Source organism: Camellia sinensis, chromosome 4 (assembly GCF_055761805.1).
Source record: "Camellia sinensis isolate YWXY chromosome 4, ASM5576180v1, whole genome shotgun sequence".
Lineage (NCBI taxonomy): Eukaryota > Viridiplantae > Streptophyta > Magnoliopsida > Ericales > Theaceae > Camellia > Camellia sinensis.
This window is the reverse complement of record NC_138964.1, coordinates 23,284,524-23,307,458: the sequence shown is the minus strand read 5'-3', so window position 1 is coordinate 23,307,458 and position 22,935 is coordinate 23,284,524. Positions and strand designations below refer to the sequence as shown.

Genomic DNA, 22,935 nt, shown 5'->3' with positions numbered 1-22,935 from the left:
CACGACCCAAACCCGGCCCTATGGGTTTAGCACCGTAACCGGCCAGTAATCCGAGATTACCGAAGGCCTGCAGAACAGTAGTATAGGAAAACAGAGTACAGGACCTGGCGGAAGCCAAAACAGTAAATAAATAATGTCCATTGAGCTGTGACAGTCTGTATGCCAAAAAGATTTTTTTCAAGCATTCACACAAAATTTACAGTCACACAGTACAGGGACCAAATTCCTTGATAACAGTACAGTTAGTAGCTGACAGTCTATACAGTAAACCAAACAGTACGGGGACAGACGGGGGAAAAACAAGACACCCCAAAGCCATAGCATGGCAATTCGGAACCTCGCAGTGAGGCACAAAGGCTGGCTTGACAAAACTAGAGTCTAACCCGCGCTCCTAGCTCCGATCTGGTGGCTGAGCACCTATATATATATATAAACAGTGAGCTAAAGCCCAGTGAATAACATAATGTGTAAAGGGGTTAAGAATGAAATGTCCTTACAGTATTGAAATCAGTTCATTAACAATACTTCAGTCTTTCAGTCAGAACAGTTAATCAATCATATGTGGTACATCCATTAGCATAGCAGTAAACAGTAGGTCTTAAAGACCGAACAGTATTGATGGCCATCAATCAGTAAACAGTAGTGGTTCCACGAGGGAACCGACAGAGATCTCTGTAACAGTAACAGTCAGTAACAGTAGTTGCTAAGGATGCCACAATACAGTTCAGAATAGAGGACATACATTCATTCAATTAACAGTAACAGTTCAGAAAGCAGTACAGTTCAATTGTTTAGAAAATAATCATTTTGAACATATCTTTACACAGTTGTTACTCACAGAGTTTGGGCTACAGTATGCTAGAGCGCGCCTCCCCAGTCGCCAACCCTACACAGTTAACAGATTGAACACACACTAAGCTACACAGTTGGGAGATAACATAATTTAACCCCTAATGCCTCGGTGTGTTCTACATCTATCCTCAACAAGATGTCTAAAACTAGGCCTAAGAATGCCTAGAATGGAATGAGGATGCAAAGATGTGATCAGAAGACTGTTTCAAGATTTGCAGAAAAACAGAGTCCCGCTCGAGCTCAGGTTTCCTCGCTCTAGCGGTTATGCAACAAAGGTACACGCTCGAGCGTCAACTTTCCCGCTCGAGCGTACTGTAAAAGTACTGGATGGGTGAAATCTCCGCTCGACGCCCGCTCGAGCTTGAGACATGACTCCGCTCGAGCATCCAATCCTCCGCTCGAGCGGACTGTAAAACAGTGCAGAGATACTGGATGCTCGGATTCCACGCTCGAGCGGCGCTTCCCCCGCTCGAGCGGAAGTGCAGAATCTGGGAATTCCAGATTGCACCTCCAAGCTCAAACTTACATTCAAATGCATCAAAACCAATCCTCTTGGGCCCATTTTCTGGAAAATATTTATAAACACATAGAATATCCTAGTTCAAAGCTCAATTTTGAGAAATCAAGGCCCAAGGGTGTTTAATTCAAACTCAATTTCAAACCAATTTCATGAACAATATGAACACGCAAACATGCATGAATTCAAATCATTTGGAAGTTCCAATCTGATGCTCTAAGGAGCCAATTGATCCAAAAACAAGTTGAAAACATGGACCATTACAAAATTATGAACATGCATGTTCCATTTCACCATGGATTCAACTCAAACTCATCAATTCAAACATGCATACATGAAATGAGCTCTATATCAACATGTATGAACTAAAACAAGGCTTATCTCTACAATTAAACATGGACCATGCAAGAATCAACTTAAAGACAAACCAAAAGGATGAAATTCATACCTAGGTTCCTTAATTACTAGTCTTGAGGTTCAATCTAGCAAGAACTCCTTTCAATTCCTCCAATTCCAACCAATTCTAAAGATGACTCAAGTTGAATCACTCTTTTCCTCTTACTCTCTCTCTCTAGTCGGCAATGACAAGGGAAATGGCTGATGAAGTTATGTTGTTCAAGTGCAAGTGCAATGAGCTCAAAGGTGTATAGGTAGTGGGCACTTAAGGCTAGTTTGGTAAATAAGGCCAACCTATGCAATTAGCTCATTTTAATCTAATTTAATCATACCTAATCAATTTTCAGATAATTATACCATAAAATCACATTAATTATGACGATCATAAAACATTAATCAATTCCGGATTCGGCCGCCGATAAGGCCTTCAATTAGCAGTTTAAACACTAAAATACGAACAGATCAAATAAACAATCAACAGATAGAATGCAATTCAAACGTACATACTCAGTCAATTCAGTTCCAGTTTTCAGTCAGTCAGTTCAGTATTTTTAATCAGTTCAATTATCAGTCATAATCAATTCAGTTTAACGGTAATCGATGGCTATCGGTAATCAATCAGTCATTAATCGGTAAACAGTATGAGGGTTGTTACAGAAATAGTTGGGCATGGTGGCTTATTTTGGAACCTAATTCAGTGTTCCAAATAGTTCACCTTTCAGGATCTACTGAGTAAATTATTTATGTGCAAAATTAAGATGATCGGATAACGATAATTATAGGCTACATATGTTTACATCATATTTGTTTTTGTTAGATTTTTGTAATTGACAATCCCCGTTGAACAAAACTTCATTCAGTTGTATTTTTAGTCACTCTGTTGTATCTGTGAGTTATGAGAGTTTAGATGCAAATCCAACCCGAGTTGTACTTGTGTAGAGGAGTTTATGCTGGTATTTTGTATCTTGACTTAAGCATTCCTTATTTGCCACTTCGCTAATTAAGCAAGGGGATCGATGTAAATTGTTTCGTACCTTGTACTATGCTCTTTTATTAACAAATTTTTTTTTTTGCCAATCAAAAAAAAAAAAAAGCACGGGAATCGAGCTAGTCGGTCAGCTTGAAGGGGTCTTAGGGGACAGTGCTCGAGCGGGTGGCCTACTTATGAGCACCATCTTTAGTCACATCGCTTGAGTGGTAAAGTAAGAGGTCTTCGCAATCTTTGGGCCTCTGTTTAGTATAAATTGCGCCATTTGCTATTTATAAGATTAAACATATCTAGATTCTCAAAAAGGAGTAAAAAATAAAATGTTCTATATATTAGAGGATGTTTATATATGAGTTTCCTTGATGTATAAAAGGTGATCGATTGATCAACAAACTACATAGTGACAAACATCAAGGGATGGTTTTGTTCTTTCATTCACAAAAATATAAAGGTGTTCATCAGTGGATTCCGAAAAACTTAGGCCTGAAGCTTTTGTGGATTTCGGAGTGGCTCATCATCATGGATTCGATATCGGCATTGTGGATTTAACATTGAGCAAAATAATTCTGAGGTGAAGACGGTGGTAGAAGAGGCACATCGGGTTCGATTTAATTCGGGTGTAGATTTGCTAGGTAATTGAGGGTTTATGAAGCACAAATATGAGATATGGCGATACAAAGATACAGATATGGTGATATGCCAAAATTTGAAAAAGTAGGATACAGTACAACAGGAATATGTTCGTAAAAAAAATAATAAATTATTTTTTTTATAATTTTAATAATGTAATATGCATGAAAATAAAACCTAAAGCAAATTAATAAATAAAGAGAAAGATTCCTATTAAGTTAAGAGTTTTCAAATATTCATAAAACATCCAAAATTAAAAGTAAAAGCAAATGCAAATGCAAATTAAATATCTTCTTTACATGTCAACATCAAAAAAATAATGAGAGCAGAGAGAAAAACCGTGAGAGAGTAAGAGAGACAGTGGTGGAAGAGGCTCATCGTCATGGATTTGACATCCGTGTTGTGGATTTAACATTGGGCAAAGCAATTCTAAGGTGAAGACGGTAGTGGAAGAGGCACATCGGGTTCAATTCAATTCAGGCGTAGATTTGCTAGGTAATTGAGGGTCTAGGAGGCACAAATATGAGATACGGCGATACAAAGATACAGATATGGTGACATGCCAAAATTTGAAAAAGTAGGATACAGCACAGCAGGAATATGTTCGTAAAAAAAAATAATAAATTATTTTTTTATAATTTTAATAATGTAATATGCATGAAAATAAAATCTAAAGCAAATTAATAAATAAAGAGAAAAATTCCTATTAAGTTAAGAGTTTTCAAATATTTATAAAACATCCAATATTAAAAGTAAAAGCAAATGCAAATGAAATATCATCTTTACATGTCAACATCAAAAAAATAATGAGAGCAGAGACAAGAATCGTGAGAGAGTAAGAGAGACAGTGAGGTTTTGATCCCCATTATTAGCTTTTAGTGATCGCTATACTATGAGGGTTGCTCTACCGACCAGCCCAGATACCCTGTGTGCTGTGTCTGGATTAGCGGATTTCATATGCCATTACCGTATTAGTTTTATTATCTTTGTCTCATCGCACAATTGTGTAAATGGATATACAAGTTAGACAAACAACAAGTGGAATCGAATTGAAGGAGCTAGTCCTGGTATTCCTCTTTCTTACAATACATTACTAGAGCAATCAAGTAGATGAGCTGAACCCACGTGGTTTGCTCGGTGAGAAGAGTGAGAGAGATAATAAGAATAAATCAATTTGATAAATTATATTACTTTAACTCTCACTATATTCCTCTTATCAAAGAACTAAACAAAATATTAGAAGTAATATGTGACTTTGAGTATTCGATACTTCTAAGAAGTATCCAATATGTATCCGCGAGTATCCAAGAAGTATCGGTATGAGACAAGTATCTGATACGGATACGTCTTCATTTTTGAAGTATCCGTACTTCATAGTTGAGGTTCTCGTGTGTAATTCTTTTTTGTCTTATTAGTAGATTGTTTTGTTGCTTTGACCTGTAATTTTTTTTTTAATCACAATTAAGGAGTTCAATTATGATTTTTTTTTTTTTATGTTAAATCGTTGTGCCAATTTGTTATTAATTGTTTGATTGGAATTGTTGTGCATTGTTTAAAATTGAATTATAATCACAAATCACAATCTCGGAAGTTTTAGAATTTTCAAATTTAAAAAAATAAACAACAAATATAATTTTTAGAATAGATAATTCAATATTTTTTTACTACAAAGGCAATCTAATAAGTGGTTACTGATATGTTGCCATCTTAATTTTTTATTTAAATATTTTATTAACTTGTCTGCAAGAGTAAATAATTTGGAATACCCTCTGTTTTGGCTCTATGTCGTAAAAAACCTTCTCCCTAGACATATATAGAAGGACAGTTATATCTCGTGAGTCACAAATCACAAAAGGTTGAAGTGCTGATTGAATTACTTTATTGAGAATTTGATGATTTAGAACAAATATAGAACATAAGAGCATCTTTATCAGCTTACTTAAATTTTATTTGAAACTATTATTAAAAAGTTCATTTCTTATTTTAGGAAACACTTTTTAATCTACCTTCTCCAACAAACTCCATATTCTTTTTCTATTCTATTAAAATAATCCTTTTAATTATTTTTAAATTTAATATATTTTAATAATAAAATAATTAAACAATATAAAAGAAAGTAAAAAATGAGGTCAAAGGCATTGCAGGCTCAAAGGCAAGGGCCGGACGTTTGGGTGGACGGCCGGTTAGGTCATTTTTTAGTATTTTTTTTCTTCAGTTACAGGACACTCATGGCTATCCGGGGGGATGTCCGAGGGGACGTTCGGGGGGACATCGAGGAGACTTCTCCTTCACACCTAAAACGAAATAAAATAAAAATTTATCAGATATAAGGGAGCTACAGTGACTCCCTACAAATATGGAGTCACTGTAGCAATTCTAAATTTAAGGAATGATATAAGGGATCTATTGGGGAAGAATTTGTGAAGAATTAACCACTTATAATAACAAAAAGTTATTATAAGGGGAACTGATAGGGATGCTCTAAGAAGAGTAAAGGTGGACTGATAATAAATCTCTCAAAAAAATGGAAAAAGCAAAGAAAAAGAATAAGATTGAGAAAAAGAAAAGGAAAATACAATAAGAGAACCAATAAACTTTATCCATGGTAAAGAAAATGAGAATCATATTTGGGTGTTCCTCAAGTTGTTTAAGCACACAGCTTGATTATCACTACTCATCTTTTTATAAAGGATACAATTATATGGGATCTGATTACTCAAACTTTAATAAAGAGAAGAAGTAAAATGACAAGAAAGAAATACGTATCAAACTACAATTTCATACACACATTTGCATTATTCATTGCACGTTCATGTAAACCTTGCTATCCGACAATTTGAAGTTTTTGATTTTTGAGACAGATGGCACAACAGCTCCAATTACAAGTGATAAAGTGATGTAGCCAGCACAGCAAGCAATCCGTGACCACCCACCTTACTAGTTTCCGTCTTTTATGGCTTTATATTTTATTATGTTCACTTTTGACAATTGCCTTAATATTTGCCTTATATTTTATTAGTTGCCTTATTTTATTTCCAAAACTGTTTGTGGCTTCGTTGAGTTAGGCCTCTGTTTTTATATTTTATTAGTTGCCTTATTTTATTTCCAAAATTGTTTGTTGCTTCGTTGAGTTTGTTGAGTTAGGCCTCTGTTTTTATATTTTATTAGTTGCCTTATTTTATTTCCAAAACTGTTTGTTGCTTCGTCGAGTTAGGCGTCTGTTTTTCTTATAAATAGTGGGTGTAAAGTCTTAGGGCTCTAGAGTTTTTTGATCATTAATATATTTTGAGTTTTATACTCTTTGTTCCAACTTAGGTTAATTCTTTGTGAATCAACTTTTGTTGAGCCTTTAAACTCGGTATTCTTGGTAATTCAACGAGTCTAAAGAGGAGTCTTATTTCCTGTATTCTTGTTTGAATCAACGGATTTTAAGATTGTTACTATTGTTATGACTCGCGCTGCATCATAACGGCTGAATAAGATCTCCATACACCATTGATAGTAAGATTTTAAAAAGCGACCGCAGTTGTTACATAATGATTGTGATAGTTACCGTCACTTATTACGGTTGCTATAACAGTGTGACGAAAATTCACATGTGTAACGGTCGTTTTGGTGTTATGTAACGGCTGTAGCGGTACTATTTTTTTTTTTTTTGATCGACAAAAAAGAGACTATCAAGTACAAGGTACAAAACATATTACACCAATAAAGAAAAGGGAAATGCAAGAGCATCACAATGAGCTAAATGATCCCAGCTAGGTTGGCACCAAGAAACTCATCCTATCATTTGCTAGCATCCCAGAGTTGGTGAGAAACCAACGAAAAAAAAAAAAGGACCAAAACATCACAGCGGTACTGTAACGGTCGTAAAGATTCATTACACCCTTTTATAATATTCTGAATAACTTCCTTTCCCAATAAAAATAAAAAAATAAAATCTTACTAAAAAAAGAACTAATACTTAAGTGATCCAAATTCAAAGAAAAAAAATCTTATACGAATTTATTTTCTTTATAATTTTTTGTTTAATTTTTATTTCATTACATTAGGATGTAAAATAAAAATATATAAACAGTGGTTGTATTTATTTTTATAATTATTTTATTTAATATTTAGTTATAAATATTTTTTATTTTGTTATTGCAATGTGTTGTCTAAAAAATGTCTTTAAAAAATTCAAAAATATTTTTTTATTTATGGCACAATTTTTATTTTTATAATCATTTCATTTAATATTTAATTGTAAATAATTTTATTTAGCTACCTTTAAAGTGTTGTCTAAAAAAAAAAAAACCTCAAAAATAATTTTTATTTATGACACAATTTTATTTTTATAATCATTTTATTTAATAATTGTGAATAATTTTTATTCAATTAGTTCAGCTATTGGTCAAAAATAATTTACAAACATTTAAAATCAATTATTCTTAAAGTTATTAACTATTGAAACAAAATGTAAAAAACTCATTTTATATTGATTTGAAAATATGAAATATATTAGATCATACTTAAAAATTAATAAAAATTGATCAAAATCTATTTTAAATCCCAATAAATGTGATTCTAGAAAAAAAAATATGCGTATTGGTAAGTTTTTTTTTAAATTGTGCGGAAAAAAAAAATTACAGTTCTAGTTATCGCAACAGTTACGTTACGACCTTTATATCCCACAATCACAACTGCGTCACCGCAATCATTACAGCAACCACAACCGCTTTTCAAAACTTTGATTGGGAGAGGAGGGACAATAGTTGTGTCATCCAATAATCATAGCAACAAACGGCCATTCCTGCACTGGCAGGAGACTAGTGGCCTTTTTGCTTGCTGCAACAATCAGGTGTCCACTTATCAAGGAAGGCGACATCGGTGAAGAGCATAACCATGCTTGTAATTACCAAATGGTTTGCCAAATTGCTTCATCCCAGCTTGAATTCGGGCTCTCTGTTGTTGTTGATTCCCAACTCTGTAACAAGTTTCAGTTTACTAAACCCCACTCGTCATCGTTGAATGTCAGGCACGCGATGAGTCCAAGCTGTGGCGGAGTTTAGAGAAAGTAGAAGACGCAGCTTTTGCCACTTTCTAGCAGGACAGGCAGTCTTCCAAGGAAGATCTTCATAGACTGTTAGGGGAATTCAATGCTCACTCAGACTATGATGTAGCTAATATCCCCGAGTTCATTGCTTCCATAACACCAACTGAGGATATTAAGATATGTGTTACTTAAGCTTTGCAATCCATTGCTAACCTTGTTGAAGCAGATCATCATCATGCTCAAACTGCAAAATGTGAATGCCATGAGTTTGAGTTCAGAGATGAGCAAGAGAACAAACAAGCCTTAAGCGGCTAGTGCTTGCAGAAGATCACAGGACCCATCTACAAATGCAACAAATGTAACTTCATTTTTCACAAATCATGCACCAAGTTACCAACAACGATGCAACGGCCCTCTGAAAGAGATATTTTCTCCATAATAAATAATAAAATAATAGTCTCTTCGTCTTAAAATAATGATATCTTTTGGGAGAATCTAACTTTTTTTTTTTTTATAGTATAATTATTATATTTTAAAAATATTAATTTTACAAAATTATTTTTTGATAATATATTTTTTTAGAATTATCAATTGACATAATTAGACTTTTTGTGTTATTAATGAATTTAAAAGAAGAGCAAAATAATAAATTTATATTGTTTTATTTCTTAATTTTTGAAAAGGGACTAATATTTTAAGACAATAAAAAATAAAATGAGAGACTAATATTTTGATACAGAGAGAGTATATAACTTGGAAACAATATATCGCTCCATCAAGCGATGTACTGTAGCAATGTCAAAATTTATTTTGTTGTAACTAGCCTGATACAAGGGTGTTTTTGGAATTTGTTTGCCTAATATAGTCCCAAAACTAAGGTCTCGTTTGAGAAAGTATTATTTTAGTAACTTTTTAATTTTTTTACGAAAAGATGTATAAAAAATAAAAAGAGTGATGTGATAATTTATAGTGATTTTTTGATTTTTTAATTAAAATTAAAAATGACCCAACGAAATCCAAGTATAACAATGCTGATGTTGATACTCTTAAAATGTTATTCCAATATCTACCGGTAGGAGAAAGTAAAAATGATGAGATTAACTGCAATAATTAACTGGTTTATTTTAAAGAACCCGTTAAAAATGCTTTGACCTGTGAAGCAAAATTAAAAAAAAAAAAAAAATCTTATAACCGGGCAAATCATATACATTGGCTGATCTTTTTATCTTTCAATCAAAGGATGGAGCATCATTTTGTCGTCTAAAGTATAAAAATATGGGTAAATTATAAACAAGCAATTTAAAAAAAAATAAATAATTGCAGAATCATAAAAGAATTTATGATTTTAATTATCGATATTTATAAAATAATTACTAATTTATAATTCTTTTTCTTTTTTTGTAAATATTTTTTCTAAATATATCCAAGACAACAATAAATATTAATGTAATGATTACACTAATAAAAAATCACAAATTCATTAAGGCTTCGTTTGGGAAGTAAGGTAGAGAATATTTTAGTTTTAAAAAAATAAAATAGGCTTTTTATTTCAATAAGACAAAATATTACATTTAATTCATAATTATTATATTCTTTCTCTCACAAAAAATTAAAAAAAGTCAAAAAATTCTTACCAAACAAAACTTTTTAACTCTAAACTAAAAAAGTCAAAAAATCAAAAAACCAACTCACTTCCCAAACGAACCATAAGTGGATCATAAGACTTATCTCCTACTAACCTTGTGGTCATGTTTGTTTGGAAGCTTAGGGGGTGAGATTAGAGTAGTAAGGAGGTGGATTCTACTATAACTTGTTTGGTGACTTCTTTGTGGATGGAGATTGTTATTCCAGGCCGCTTGCCAATCTCCTTAGTAGGAGAATTAATTTTGGTAAATTTTGAATAGGATTAAAAAAATAGTAAGAGGATTGATTCTATTTAATATAAAAATTTTATTTTTTATTTTTATTTTTTTGACCAAGTGCACCGATTTGTTTTAATATTTGTTTTAATTTTTTTAATTTAAAAATAATTTAACAATTCCACCACTAATTATTTTTCACCCTATCATCAAAATAAATATATTTTTATTTAATCCTCTCCTTAACAATCTTCACATTAATAATTTCTTCACTAAGGTCCAGTTTGGCTATCCTAAATAAGTACACACTTTTTATCTTTTTGTTTTTTTTCATCACATCATCTCTCTACTTTTCTGCACATCTTTTCATAAAAAAACAAAAAATACATATATTTTCATAAAAAGATAAAAAATACATTTATTTAAGTCATTTCAAATAACCCCCAGCAACCTTCTTACTAACGATCCATACAACCTAATCCGCCGGACAAAGCTTACCCAGTATTTAACATTTCTCATAGGCCGTATAAAACCCTACCGATTCACTTTTCACGGCACAGTCTCTTCGCTTGAAACCCTACTGACCCTTCATTTTCTCGCTCTAATCTCTCTCTAGATCACACAAAGTTGCGAAACACCTTTGTTTTTTTGCTTATTTTTTACTTTGTTTCATTTTCATTGTGTTGATTCGTGTTAACTTTGCAATATCTTGATCATTGTGAGTAGATCTGATGAATACTTTAGGGTTTTCTCTGTATTAGTGATTTGTGTGCGAAAATATGATTTAGATCACTGATTATTTGTATGTATACAGAGCTTTTCTATGGAATATAATAATGGTGGTGCTATCATTTGCATTACAGTCATTGATGTTCGTATTTAGGGATTGAAAAGTTACTAATATTCATCTACACAACCTCTGTCTCTCAATGGTGTTTTTAGTTGCACAACTGATTCAGGGATTCAGAATGCTATTTGTCATTTAGGCTGTGTTTGAAACGTATGGGTCTTCAGTACCTAAAATCTGTACCTAAAATCCATAAACCAAACATGCCCTTAGTGATCTTTGAAATGTATGGGTCTTCAGTATGGGAGTTTGTAATCTGAGTTTTCCTGTATGCATGGATTTCATAATGAAGTCAAAGAGTCGGTTAATGGATAACATTCATGGATTTTGGGCATATTGGGACATGGAGGGACCACATTCATTTAATATTATATGCGTTTCTTTGTTCTTAGTTTTTGTGCAAATAATCAATTAAATAATACACTGTACTGTAGTTCAAGAATATGGGTTCAAAGGTGAGCATGGTTCTAAAAATGGGCCCCTCTTCCTTAAAAAGAAAATGAAAAAATAAAAAAAATAAAAAAAATAAAAAAAATAAAAAAACTGGAGGGACTTTGCAAACCATGATAGGGAAAAAACGAAAGAATTTCCAGGTTTATATGCAGAATAAAACATAATACCAGGTCTCTTCTCTGATGCCGATCTCGAGATCTTATGATACTGAATCTAGTCATTTGATTTTCAAAAATAGAAATTTCTGGTGTTTTGGTAGTCATTTGAAGGGTTGTGAGATTCAGAGTTGGATTGATTAATATATTTTTTTAATAAAAAACTACATAAATAAAAAAGGATGATCTCAACTGTGTTTGAGTGTCGGATGATATTTGTTAAGTTTTCATGATAAATGAAAATTTATATGACTAGTTTTATGGAAATGCTATAGACACTGAAAATGTGCCACAAAAAGGCACAAAACTTGAGATATGCCATTATGTAAATTAGCTCTAATTGACAAATTTTTAGGTGTGAACTGTTTATATGATTTTATATATTTATATGTATATATACTACATGGAATATTCTTTCACCCTTATTGACTGAGGCATTTAATTGTCATCTTTCCAGCATTTAGAGATATAGTTCATGATTTGTTTTTGGTTTCATGTTATATTTATTCTCTTAAGTTTCATTTGAAACACATAGCAATTGTTGTTTTAAGTTTTAAGTGCTTGTTACTTTGATCTGTTGATGACAGTCTCGTATTAGGATTTAGTAACTTGCTATTGAGATGTAAGCTGCTTTTGAATTATATAATACTTTTTGCTTCTACTGTTGTATGTGCTCTTCGTCCTGTGCTTGCTTCAATGGTGATAACTTATCAGCAATTAATACATTTGAATGCTGCTTCTTTAATTGTGATCTATGTTTTACTTCCTAATAAGTCTTATTTTTCCCTTGAAATTTTCATTGTGTCTGTTTAGTAACACATGAATCGACATTCTCAACATAATATTAATAAGACTTGATGGAAATTTTATGGGAAAAGGAGTTATTTGGTATTTTCTGAATAAAAAACTTTATGATTGATTATTTTGAGCTTCGTCTTTGATTCATTTTGTAAGCAGAAGCAGAATTTCCATTTTGTTACGTTAATAATAATGTTTTGGAATTTATCAAAAAAAAAAAAAAAAAATTGGTTTTGGAAATGAAGTTGCTCATGAAGTTTTGTTTAGTTGAGGTGGTAAGTTTTTCTAGTAATTTTCAACCACGGTAACATTGATCCTTAGATTTAGCAAGCGCCCTAATGCTGACCTAGCTCACATTGGACAATTTTTTTAGGGCAGCAAGAATTGAAGCAATACATGTAGCTAGCTATACATTTTGACAGCAATGGCTTTGAGACACCACACAAAGCAACAAAATTTTAATAGAGCATCAAGCAAATGATTGAGATTATAGTGACAAAATTTTCATGTTCCTGTTGGTGGGAGTGGAGTGCAAATCACTGTTGGTGATTCACAATGAGATTTGCAAGGAAATAATTCTACCTCTTTATTTTTCACATGCTCTCGGATGAAATGATAGCGGGTGTCAATATTCTTACTTCTTTCATGATAAACTGGGTTATTTGCCAATGCAATTGCTAAGCGATTATCAACATAGATCTCAGTGGGTGTTTCTTGTGGAAATCCCAAATTCTTCAGTATGTTCCGTAACCATATTGCATGGCACACAGCTGAGTTGGCTGCGACATACTCAGTTTCGCAAGTTGATAATGTCACAATGGCTTGCTTCTTGGATGACCATGTGAAGGCTGTATCTCTCATAGAGAAAGTAAATCTCGTAGTACTTTTCCGTTCATCCAAGTCACGTCCCCAGTCGCTATATGAGTAGCCAACAAGACTGAAATTATCAGTTGGTTTATAGAATAAACCATCATCGACTATACCTTTGATGTAGCGAAGAATCCTCTTTGCTGCATAAAGGTGTGACTGATCCGGTGTTTCCATATATCTGCTAATCAGTCCTACTTCATAGAGTATGTCTGGCCTGTTGCAAGTAAGATAGCGAAGACTTCCAACTAGGCTCTTGAAATAAGTTGGATTCACATCACCTACCTTTGTATCTTTTCTGAGCTCCACTCCGCTGTCTACAGGAGTGTTCACCGGATTACAATTCTCCATTCCATATCTCTTGAGAATTTCCTTGGTATAGCCACTTTGGGAAATAAAAATTCCATCTTTTCTTTGTTCCACTTCAATGCCGAGAAAATGAGCCATCAAGCCAATATCTGTCATTTCAAATTCTTGGACCATGCTTCTTTTAAAGTCTTTGAACATGGTTGGATTGTTTCCGGTGAAGATTAGATCATTAACATAAAGACAAGCAAGCAACATGCTTCCGTCAGCTTCCTTCTTCAAATATAGTGCGTGCTCATATGGACATTTTTCAAAACTAGTGTCATGAAAATACTGATCAATTCTAGTATTCCATGCATGCGGAGCTTGCTTCAATCCATAAAGTGCTTTCTTCAATTTGTACACTTTGTCTTCATACTCATTCTGAACATACCATGAGGGTTGGTCAATATAGATTTCTTCTTCAAGGAAACCGTTAAGAAATGCAGATTTTACATCAAGTTGATACATTTGCCACTTGTGCTGGGCAGCCAAGAAATCATTAGCTTGATAGTCTCCAATCGGGCAACTGGGGCAAACACCTCTCCATAGTCAATTCCAGCTCTCTGCTTGTAACTTTTTGCTACTAACCTTGCCTTGTAGCGTTGTACTCCGCCTTGTGCATTTCTCTTTGTCTTGTATACCCATTTCACTCCAATGGGTTTGTGCCCCTCCGATAGACTGGTAAGCTTCCATGTGTCATTTTTCTCAATGACATGAATTTCTTCATCCGTTGCTTTCTTTCATTTATCTTCATGGATGGCTTCTGAGAAGGTAAGTGGATCACTATCTGCGAGTAAGCAGAACAAATTCAGATTTGCTTCTTCTGTAGCTTCATATATCTCCTGCAAATTTCTCATTGGTCTTGGTTGTTTGAAAAAACTGTCATATGATGATGATGATGATGCAGCACTTCTGTGAGAAACTGGCGATCTAGGTGCAGGTATTCTATGTGGAGGAGTTTGTGGCTCATCTTGAGCTTCTCTTGTAATTTTAACTGGAGCTTTTGATGTTTCATCTTCAAGAATGAGTTCTATATCTTTAACAACTTCATCTTGATTCCAATTCCAAGCTTTTTCTTCTTCAAATATCACATCTCTACTCATGATCACCTTTCTGGTAATGGGATTATACAACTTGTATCCCATTGTTCTATCTCCATATCCAACAAGGATACATTTTTCTCCCTTATCATCGAGCTTGATTCTTCTTGCTTCTGGAATCTTGGTGTACGCAACACACCCAAATATTCTGAGATGGTTGACACTTGGCTTATGTGAACTCCAAGCTTCTTCTGGAGTTATAGAATGAAGGCTCTTGGTTGGGCATTTATTTAGTAGATAAACAGCACATGACACGGCTTCAGTCCAAAATTGCTTGGGCAGTCCCTTTCCTTTCAACATGCTTCTTGCCATATCTAAGATTGTGCGATTCTTCCTTTCAGCAACACCATTTAGTTGTGGCGTATAAGATGGTGTTGTTTGATGCTTGATTCCATGCTCTGTGCAATAATTCTTGAAATCATCTGATGTATATTCTCCACCTTGATCTGATCGCAATGTCTTGATGTAGTAGCTGCTTTGCTTCTCTACAAAAGCTTTGAATTCTTTGAAGATACTGAACACCTCCGACTTTCTTTTAAGAAAATACACTCATGTCTTCCGGCTATAATCATCAATGAAGGTGAGAAAATATCTGTTCTGTCCATTTGACATTGGCTTCAATGGACCACACACATCAGTGTGCATTAGCTCCAGCGGCTTTGTTGCTCTTCACTTCACTTCTTTGGCAAAGCTAATTCTGTGATGCTTGCCAAGAATGTAGCTTTCACAGACCTCGTTAGTATGAGCAATATGAGGGAGCTCTTTCACCATATTCTTGCTTGACAACAGCTTTAAGCTTCCAAAGTTGAGATGTCCAAACCTCAAATGCCATAGCCAGCCTTTGTCTTTGATGATGGCACTTAAACACTTCGCAACATCATGTTAGATGTTCAATCCAAACAACTGATTCTCGGACATTCTCACCCGAGCGATCAAATTACCATGATTGTCTTTGATGGTAAGATGACAATCTTTCATGCTGATGTCGTATCCTTTCTTTAGGAGTTGTCCCATACTCAAAATGTTGTTCTTCATGGCAGGAACATAATAAACATTGGAGATGTAATCATGATCTCCATTCTTGAGCTTGATCAGAATATTACCTCTTCCTTTCACTGGAGTCTTTGAAGAATCACCAAATGAGACTTGTGCTTGTACAGTCTCGTTAAACTCAATGAACAACTCTCTTTTACCACACATGTGATTATTGGCTCCCGAATCTAGATACCAAATATTGTTTTGGTTTTCAGTGTCTCCATGGTGGACAAATAGGACTGTAGGTCTAACTTTGTTTGTTTCCTCTTTGGCAAAATTTGCTTGCTCTCCAGCTTCTGTTGTTGCTCTACTTCGGCATTCATTGTTGTAATGCCCGAACTTGTGTCACTGGTAGCACTGAATATTACTTTTGTCAAATCCTGGTCGGTTGTTGTCTTCCTCTTGGAGCAAAGTGTGGTTGATTTCTTCCTCCTTTGGCTGGACCTCTTCCGCCTCTTTCTCGAAAACCAGAACTTCGGTTATTGTAACCACGGCCTCTTCCTTGGCTTCTTTGTGATGTCTCCCCTTGCTCGTTTCTGTCATCTCTGAAAGACAACTTTGATTGAAGAGCTTGCTCTAGAGAACTTGAGGGAGTCTTCTTGTTAATCCTTTGTTCATGAATCTCAAGTGTGCCTATCAGCTCATCGGTGGTCATGGCACTGAGATTCTTGGACTTTTCTATCGCTACAACCACATGCTCGAACTTGGGACTGAGTGATTGTAGAATCTTCTCTATCACTTGAAGAGATTCCATCTTCTCTCCATATCTTCTCATCTGATTAACAATGGTCAATGTTTTGTTGAAGTACTCAGAAATTGACTCATTCTCATTCATGTGCAACATCTCGAATTTGCCGCGTAACACCTGGAGTCGAACTCTGATCGTCTTCTCAATTCCACGTTGTGAATTGCGAAGAATACTCCGTGCCTCTTTAGAGGTTGTTGTTGCTGAAATCTTCTCAAAGCTTGACTCATCAATGCCTTGATAGAGTAGATACAAGGCCTTTTTATCTCTCTTCCTTGAATTTTTAACGCCGTCTTCTGAGCATCATTTAAATTTCCTTTATCTGTGAGAGTGGCTAGCTCGTCATATCCTCGGTCCACTAACTCCCATAAATCTTGTGAGGCTAGTAGGACTTGCATTTGAATACTTCAATTTTCATAGTTCTCCTTGCTGAGTTTTGGAAACTGGGGCTAAAAGAAGTTGTTTGTGTTGGCCATTGGTTGTCTTTAAAAATCTGTAAATTTTTAGAATGGAATTTGCAAATTATGACCGTACAGATGTGTTCGGAATACTCCAAATAGTTGGAAAGCACTATTGGATCACCCGAAACAGACTCTGAATGGCTCAGATCAAATCAAAACAAGTTGAACGGTTCAGATCTGCGGCAACACCTTAGCCGCGGCACACTGGATTAATCCTTCGTGTGCTGATGTCAGCGGCTCAGTCAGCGGCTGAGCTCAACGGCGGCTCGGCTCAGGCTCAGCTCAGTCAGCGGCTCAGGTCAATGGCGGCGTGGCTCGGCTTGGTTAAAGCTGGTCAGCGGCTAGATGACGTCAGTAGATGACGTCGGCTCTGGTGCGGGCGCGTGCTTGCGCGTTGAATGACGCGTCTTCTTCCTCTGACAGCTCGTGGGCGTGTGGTGGCGCCTGAGAACGGCGTCAGGAGGTGCGTGGGCACGTATGGGGTCGTCCGATGTGCATTTTGGATGCGATTTTCATGGTTGTGCTCGTCTCGTCGGGAGCTTCAAGTTGATGTGTGATCAAAAATGGATTTCGACCACTTTGATTTTTGGACAATTTTTGAAAACACACTATGTTGAAAATTTGGCAGAATGTCTGCAAATTCAAGCTACCTTCGGCTTTGATACCACTGTTGGTGGGAGTGGGTTGTAGACCACTATTGGTGATTCACAATGAGAAGTTTAAAACTGAACCAAACTGACGAACAAATTATCCAGCTTTGGAATTATTAGCCCTGTAAATTATTGTCTCGCAATAACCATTGTACTCGACGAGCTTGCATATTATGTAAAAGATTGGCGGTAGGAAAATATTTATGTACATTTTCACGATTAAATAATAAAATGTTAAGATATATTTAATTAGTGTGATTATTGTTTTGGATCATAAATAATAACATAAATGGGCCCAATTACACTGTTGCAAATTAAGAGGCCCAGAGGTCCAGCGGCCCATATAACATGACAAAGCCTATAACATATCCAATCGATAACATAGGCCCATCAACACTATGGAAGAAGTGGACACTAGAATGGATCAGCGTGGCCCAACAATGCAATATAATACACAACAGGATAGGACGTTCAACAAATTATTTATTTTGGAATAGTAACAATTATACAATTATGATAATTAGGAAATTGTCACTATTCCTATATGTGTGTGCACATCGCTCTATCGTCTGTATGGATGGAGCCATCGCCTGGGTTTCTAATTCGAAAACCCGCTTTTAGACCGGCGAATAGAGCATCTTCTTGCCGCTGTAAGGCGTTGATGAGCCGGATTAAATTTTCGGCGTTGTTTTCGCCGACGACCAACAAGGACCAGTGCAGCAGTAAAAGATCCGGCTTGTATTTTAAAATCAACCGCCTAAATTGACCTAGATCTCCGAGATCCATTGTAAAATAATATAAAATCCCCAATTATTTTGGCTTATATAATTTCCCGCTTGCGCTTGCCACCGTTTAAATTAAAATTCCCGCCTGCGCTTGCCTTTTTAGATCTTTTAATCCTGGTCGCAGATCTGGAAGCGTAGCGGAGCCCCTAGCCGACAACACGCCGCGAATTGCGGAAGGGAGCACCAATCGGGGGACAACACGTGGCGCGGGGGGGGGGGGGGGAGCGTCCCAGGTAATATTAGTGGGACGCACTTGGGATCATATATAAGTCACTCCCTCACTCTTTTATACCAGTAAAGTTTTTAGAGTGACTTGCGTCATTCGAGAGAGTGAGTGACGTCATTGAGAGTGAGTTATGGCCTCAATGCGACGTCGTTTTAGAGTTCAAAACAAGAACATCTTCCTCACATATTCGAAATGTTATATACCTAAAGAGAGATTGTTAGAGAAAATTAGAGAGATGTTCACAAACAGGCCACCAAATTATATGAGGGTTGCACATGAATTACATGAGGACGGTGAACCACATCTCCATGCTCTTGTTCAATTTCCATACTGTTTTCAAACACATGATGAATGGTTCTTCGACGTTACGCACGATCAAACTAGTCGCCATTTCCATCCAAATGTACAAGGGGCCAATAACCATCAGAATGTGTTGGAATACATCTCCAAACACGGAGATTACATGGAATGGGGCGAATTCTGTCAGAGGGGCCGTTGCGCTAACCAGGTTAACAAAGAAAATATATACCATGAGGCTCTTGCAGGCCGGAAGCAAAGAAGAAGCTATGGCATTGGTAAGAAATAGCGATCTAAAATATTTTTGGCTAAATTATGACAAGTTGTCATCCAATTACGACAAAATTTCATTTACTCTGCCATTGCCGTATGTTCATCAATTTACAGATACAGTGTGGATCGTTCCAACAGCCATACAACAATGGGTTGAGGGAAATATAAGGGAGGAAGCCCAAAGACCACACAGGCCCAAGATCATTATAATTGAAGGCCTATCTAGAATTGGGAAAACATGTTGGGCCCGGTCTTTGGGACCGCATAATTATTATTTTGGCCAAATCAATTTGAGGGACCACAATGATGACGCTTTTTACAACATAATCGATGATGTGGCCCCACAATATTTGAAACATTGGAGGGAATTTATTGGAGCGCAACGGGAATTTTTTTCAAATTGTAAATATGCCTGCCCAAAGAAAATATAAGGCGGGATTCTAAGTATTATATTATGCAACCCCGGATCTGATTCTAGTTACAGAGATTTTTTAGATAAACATGAACACACTGGGCTCCAAGCGTGGACGATTTGAAATGCAGAGTTTTACACAATCGATCAACCCCTCTTCGCCAGAGCCAATCAAGAAGAGGCATCGCAATGAGAAGAAGAAGGCCCAACGCAGGAAGATATTCTACTTCCAATGCGGATGTTCGATATTTCATACGAACGGATGTATTGAATCACATCCATTGGAGAGAAAAGATGCTGTCAGGGGTCTTCTACGACACTTTGAGCAACCCGATATGGTTTAGAGCCGTAGACATGTCCCGACCTGGGAATCACGGGATCTACAAGATAGAATGCCTGTTCACTACGACAATGTATACATGGCTAACATACAGTGGTCTCGGAAGCCTAACGGAGAATGTATTTACCCGGCTTATAGCACGCAGGATGACGAACAAATTATCCAGCTTTGGAATTATTAGCCTTGTAAATTATTGTCTCACACTGATCATTGTACTCGACGAGCTTGCATATTATGTAAAAGATTGGCGGTGAGAAAATATTTATGTACATTTTCACGATTAAATAATAAAATGTTAAGATATATTTAATTAATGTGATTATTGTTTTGGATCATAAACAATAACATAAATGGGCCCAATTACACTATTGCAAATGAAGAGGCCCAGAGGTCCAGCGGCCCATATAACATGACAAAGCCCATAACATATCCAATCGATAACATAGGCCCATCAACACTATGAAAGAAGTGGACACTAGAATGGATCAGCGCGGCCTAGCAATGCAATATAATACACAACAGGATAGGGCTTTGAACAAATTATTTATTTTGGAATAGTAACAATTACACAATTATGATAATTAGGAAATTGTGTCACTATTCCTATATGTGTCTGCACATCGCTCCAATTAATTATTCTCCCAACTCTATCAACTCGGATATATAAGAATATGTATTGGATACACAATTCTCTTGTGGCGTATGAATGGCTAATATATATTCTTATATATCCGAGTTGATAGAGTTGGGAGAATAATTAATTTAAAACGTCGTCGTATTGAGGCCATAACTCACTCTCAATGACGTCACTCACTCTCAATGACGTCACTCACTCTTTCGGATGACACAAGTCACTCTCTAAAAACTTTACTGGTATAAGAGAGTGAGGGAGTGACTTATATATGATCCCAGGAGCGTCCGAGAGAGTGCATTTTGGATGTGGTTTTCACGGTTGTGCTCGTCTCTTCGGGAGCTTCAAGTTGATGTGATCAAAAATGGATTTCGACCACTTTGATTTCTGGGCAATTTTTGAAAACACACTCTGTTGTTGAAAATTTTGCAGAATGTCTGCAAATTCAAGCTACCTTCGGCTCTGATACCACTGTTGGTGGGAGTGGGTTGCAAACCACTGTTGGTGATTCACAATGAGAGGTTTAAAACTGAACCAAACTGAAATTTATTTCACTCCAAATGAGTATGAAAGAAACACAAACAAAGCACTCTATTATTTTCTTTCTCTCCCACACTCAGAAACCTTACAATAACAAAGCTATATATAGATGAAAACATATAATGTGAACGCATTTATTTCAAATACACCTATCAGTGTGAATGCATTCAATGCGTATACGACTATCAACCACCGCATTGAATGCAGCAACCAACACATTGAATGCAGCTATCAAGATTACTTCAGAACAGTTCCGTGACATTTGCAAACTTGTGTTTTGAATGATGGGTTACATTGGACAAATGATTATGATGTTTGGACAATGTAGCAGTGATATAGGTGATTTGCCTACCATCTATATAGCATTCTCTGTAAAATGAAGTTCTAGATTGTCTGGCTTCGCATGGCTTCGTATTGTAAGTTTATTTTTTTATTTTTTATTTTTTATTTTTTATTTTATTTTTAGTGTTGTGCATTTAGTTGACCATTTCATTCAAATCATTTTATGCCCCTGCTTAAACTCTGCTTTTTTGTCACAATGCATGGTTTTTGTTGCATTAATAATTAATATACTGCTTACCTTTGCCTTTATGTTTTTCTGAGGGATACAGAGCTTTCAATGGCGGGAGGATCAGATGATTACGTGCAGCATGAACTCAATGACTGGGTGCAGAGAAGGTCGTTTGAACATCCAGAGTGGTTCTAGTCCAAGTCAGTAACAAAGCAAGGAGAGCAGACTACTGTGCAACAAATGACTTCCAGGGCAAAGCATGAGGACAAGACGACTGGTAGCTATGAACGCTTTACTGCAAAGCAGTCAATGTCAAGTGGGCACCAGGTTGTGGAGAGATCTGGGCGAGTTGGTTTCAAGGATGTGCAGCAGAAGAGCGCGACCCTGAGGATTGGTGATAAGAGTGGCTATACCGAGTACTACAGCGAGCAGAAAGTTCAGAGGGTCAACTACGACAAGAACAGCTACAACAGTGGCAACACTAGCCGATCAAAAAACAAGTATTAGTTCTTAGTTCCTGCACTGTTCTCTGCTTTCACTATGATGTTTGGATTTGTTGTCTCTTTTCTAGAAACAAAAGTTTGGTTTGTTACTTCGTTACCACTGTTTGCTGGGTAATGGCCTGGATGACTATATATATATATATATATATAAGCTCCAAATGCTAATCACAAGTACTTCATTGTGGTATATTCTGCTTTCTTATGTGATTCGTAGAATCTGGTATTTGATGTGGTTGCTATTCATTACTGTGATTACATTTACAGGTACAAACTTCTGTTTGATAGAGATATATTAATTGGTATATAGAGTATTGGTAGGGCTTCTAATACATATGCTCTTGCAACTTTGATGAAACCAGAAACTTGGTTCTACTTCTTGTGTTGAGTATATTATCGTTGTTCTTGTTATTTTAGAATCTCTCTGCATGAAACAGAGGGATGGCCAAAATAGTAAGGCCCCCCTTTACTAGACACGAGGGTTTCAAGTCTCGCCCCCCTCTCCCGTAGATTAGATTATACACTTGTGTTGTAAACTTGAGTTGGCTTTTTGTAGTTACATTTTGACTTTTGGTTAAAATCTTAAATTTCCGAAGGAGTTAGGATATGTTTGTTAGGTTTAGATTTAGGTTAGATGCATGTGTTTCTAATGTTGTTTACCTTATGAATTTAAAAAGGAAAACA

The 22,935-nt window shown here is 35.8% G+C and overlaps 1 long non-coding RNA gene across 1 annotated transcript; it reads left to right on the top strand.

The window, feature by feature from the left end:
* The first annotated feature begins 18,774 nt into the window (after positions 1-18,774).
* Positions 18,775-22,441, top strand: LOC114289528 (uncharacterized). The gene is made up of 2 exons (XR_014366115.1): positions 18,775-21,656; positions 21,852-22,441. It is a non-coding gene; the product is annotated as an uncharacterized LOC114289528 (long non-coding RNA).
* The last annotated feature ends 494 nt before the right edge of the window (positions 22,442-22,935 follow it).